Raw genomic sequence first — 4,491 nt, forward strand, 5'->3', positions numbered from 1 at the left:
CTCTAGTTTACTTATTTTCACCCACTGCCGCATGGGCCAGCACACGAAGATACAGAACACGATTTGACAAGGCAGCATGTGGACTGGTTGACCGGTCAACTAAACAATATATGGAGCTATACACGGACACAGTGAGCGTATAGTCCGTCGGTATAGAGTGTTTGTGTGAGAGGGGAGGCCCGTGAGAGATAGTAGAGAGAGAGAGAGAAAGAGCTACTCCCTCCGTTCGGTAATGTAGTCATTTTTTAAGTCAAACTTTTGAAACTTTAACCAAGTTTATAAAGAAATTACTTATATCTACAATACCAAAGATAAATGAGAGTATGAAGTAAGTACATGTTGTGATGAATCTAATGATCTTTCCAGATGTAAATGTTTTTCTCCACATATACCTGGTCAAACTTTTCTGAGGTTTGACTTTTCAAAACATCCATATGCTTATGGACGTGAGAGAGTCCCTAACTAGAGAGAGAGAGAGAGAGAGAGAGAGAAATAGAAAGAGTGAGTGAAAAAAGTGTGTGTGCTTGTGTGAAAGAGACATGGACAACACTCGATAAAAGTCGAGAAAAAACGTGTGTATCTTATGCAAACATATCACAGATGCATCTTCGACAACGGAACCAAGGTGAGGAGATAGTGTGTGGTTGTTTGCAACCGAGAGAGTAAGACCCCTAGCACGTGGCCTAGAGGGGTCTGACAAACAAGGGAGAGAGGTCGAGAGAGATGTACGGAGAAAATGCAGACATGGGGAGGAGAGAGTGTATGTTTGTCATAGAGGGATCCCCTGGAGATCGTGATGGGACTACATGGGTGGGAGATCGAGTGACAACGTGTGTGCGCGATAGAAGATACCCTGAAAGATATCGAGATAGACGTATGGATGGAAGGAGACAATACGTGTGTTCCTAATGGCTAGTGAGAGATAATCATACTTAGGGGGGAGTGCTTACTTATTAGGGGGGTGCATGTCACATAGAGAGAGAACAAGGGCGGAGAGTGTTGGATGGGTCTATATGTATAGCGCGAGCGAGACATGTGTATGTGTGAACCGGGGAGATATAAAGTTTGAGAGAGATTGAGGAGCCCCGATAAGGCTGAGTGGTGCGTGAGATAGCTGAGAGGGGGAAAGAGATATTCCATCCGCTTGATAATGCAGTGCATGTAACTTTTTTAGAAGTCAAACTTTGGAAACTTTGATCAGGTTTACACAAATGTTATATATATCTTCAATACCAAAGATACATCATACGAAACTACATCTCATGGTGAATCTAATGGAATATGTTTGTCGTTCCAGATCTAATTGTTTTTCTCCACGTACATGGTCAAACTTTGTGATGTTTGACTTCTCAATAAATCAATATGCTATGGACCGAGGAGAGTGCCTAAGTCGAGAGGGATCAAGTGCGTGTGAAGGAGAATGAGTAAGTGTGCAAAAAGAGTATGTGTGTGAAAGAGAAAGTGACAACAAACGATAAATTAGAGAGAGTGTGTGTTTTTTCGTTTCTTAGGCGAACATATCACGCATGCATCTCCGAGATAGAAAAGCGAGGCGAGTAGATACATGAAGATAGCTAGTGTGTGATTGTTTGCAACGGAGAGAGACACCCCTATAGCACATGTCCAATGGAGGTCTGGCCAACAAGGAACAAAGGTCGAGAGGGACACATGGAGAACATGGACGCATGGCGAGGGCGAGAGGGTGTGTTTGTGATAGAGAGACCCCCTCGAGATCGTGAGGGGACTATATGGGTGGGAGATCGAGGGAGGTGCGTGCGCGATAGAAACATGCCCCGAGAGAAATCGAGATTGACCATGCACATGTTAGTGATGGAGACTAAGATTAGCTAGTCATATACATACAGGGGGACTGCGTGTGCCTACAATTGAGTGAGAGACCATCATACTTGGCTAACTAGGCATGAGATTGTGTGTGTGTGTGCGTGTGAGATGGTAGAGAACGAGGGAGAGAGATAGAGTTTTAGATGGGCATATCGAGTGCGAGTGAGATATGCATGTGTATGTGTGACCCAGGTAGATGGAGAGTTTGAGAGAGAGGGGGAAGAGCTCCGAGATGACAGAGTGGTGCGTGAGAGAGTTACGGGCAACGAGCCAAGGAATTTGTGTGTGTACGATGAGTGCACCCAATATATCTAGCTTGGACTAGAGAATCATACATAGTGTGCGAGAGATACCTATAGATGGAGTATATATGCATGCAAACTAGAAAGACCCCCCACCCACGCACACACGCAAAGAGAGAGAGATGGAGAGAAAGAGAGAGGGCCAACTAGGTTTGTGTGTTGGATGCGTGTGATAGAATTGAAGATTTTCGGTGAGAGAGAGAGAGAGAGAGCAGGAGTCCGGGAGAGGGGGAGGTCACGTTTTATGCATTAAAGACTGATATAAACCATGTTTCGATTTAAACTTGTATTCAAATATTTATATTGGAGAACATGTTGTCTGCAATCCACACATGAACGTATATATGCGTATATCAAACAAGTTCATTAATTTGACTTTCAACATGTTCATGGAGTACTATAATAATGTACAACATGCTATTCGATTGAGGTGTTCAATTTTGGATTTAGTTCACTATTTTGACATGGTGAACGAGCTATTTCATTGAATCGAGATATTTCATTTTGGGTTTGGTTCCCGTTTTTGAGTGGGTCAACTATTTGTCATATAGTAAATCGCTAGCAACAAGCATGTAAAAGCACATTACTCCCGAGCATCATCTCTCCATCTAATAAAGAAGTGGCAAGCTAATATTTCTAAATTTGGTTCGAATCAACTTTTTTTTTGAGCTTGATTCGAATCGACTTGGTAAGGTAGACGCGGATGCTCGTTCTCCCAAATTTTGAACAAACCGTTAAACATGCTCTGCTCGGTGGAATTCGCCCGAGCAAATAAATGGGAGACGCGAAATTACCGTCCTATGTGGGAGACGCATTAATTGGCCCGTTGTGCATCGAGGGTAGGTTCGTAACTTCATCCAAGCGCGCCTTCTCCTCGGCCGAAATGACATGTGCCGAATAATTCATAAACCATGGTCGGCAAAACACGCTCTCCTCGCCCGAAATAGCTCGCGCCCACTATTTCAAAACACGCTCTCCTCGCCCGAAATCGCTCGCGCCGACTATATTTCAAAACACGCCCTCCTCGCCCGAAATCGCACCCGCCCACTATTTGTGGAGAAGCAAAGCTACTCTACTATCCCCGACCCTCAGTACACAGACCAAAGCCGAGAAGCCTAAAGCAGGGGTAGAACTGTAACTCCCCCTCACATTTCAGACAAATGCGTCCGTAAAACATGGTTCCACTCCCCTCCCAATTCCCCCGCCCCCCATTCATACCTCGTGGGCGCCAAATCACCTTCTACCCGGAAGCTCCCTTCTCCCGAGCCGCGAAACCTCAGCCCCTCCTCCATGGCGCCCCCCACCGCACCAATTTCACAGCCGCCCTCCTCCCTAACGCCGGAGACGCTGTCCATTTTCCGTCGTGCACTGGGCCGCGTGCCTCTTACTCCGTGCTGCTGGAGCTGCCTTGACGACGGCCGCATGAACCGTACCAGAGCTGATTCACCCCGCTGTTGTTCACGGCGCCGGAGCGGCTCCAACTACAAATCCGTCCAGAGTCCTAGCGTTGCTTCCCCGTAGCCGTCGACCGTCACGACATCGTTGTTTCCCTGCCGCCGGTGGCCACCGCAACCTGCGCCGGCCTCACCGACTCGGTAGCTGGACCTGCCTACTTCACCATGACGCCAGATAGGTCGCACCCTCATCTCAAATCACTTTATTTAGGAGTCAGTTGTCTGAATTTTTATTCTGGGCCAATCGATTCCCAATGGGAAGCACCACCCCTCGAGGCGGCAGAGCTCGTAGGCTGCTGGTTGGCTGGTGTCTAACGTATGGGTGCGGGGCCGCAAGTTCGCCGCGGAAGTAGCGCTTAGATGGCTATCATAGAGTTGCGTGGGTTCAAGGTACTGCCGCCGCCAGATCTGGATGACGGGGAGTCTTTATGGATTGGCCCGGGGGCGGCGCAACCACGGCAGTGCGGTGGGGCGGGGAGCGGGGCTTTGGCCGGGGCCATGGACGGTGGAGGCAAGCTGCTCTGCCATTGGTCGCTGGCTCTTCGGGGAAGATTCCTAACAGTGTCAGCCGGGAGGCACAAGACGGCCATCAAGCCATCTGGCGTAGATCGGACAGTACCAAAATAAAATAAAATCGTGTGACCCCAATTTAGTCTCAGTCAACAGATGTGTGACCACTCTCGTACCTTGCTGTTGATCTCTTAGTGTATTTCTTCAGATCAAAGAGATGTGTCGTTCTTAACATTATGCGTTATCTGCATCTTCAGCCACACCGTCTTCCGACTCACCGCAGCTGCTCCAACAAGGGAAGCATACACCAGAAGGGAGCTATAGTCCCCACTCAACAGTTCCCTGCATCGAATGCGCGTGCCCGACATGGACAGCCACAACAA

This window comes from Aegilops tauschii, chromosome 5, assembly GCF_002575655.3.
Source record: "Aegilops tauschii subsp. strangulata cultivar AL8/78 chromosome 5, Aet v6.0, whole genome shotgun sequence".
NCBI classification, from domain to species: domain Eukaryota; kingdom Viridiplantae; phylum Streptophyta; class Magnoliopsida; order Poales; family Poaceae; genus Aegilops; species Aegilops tauschii.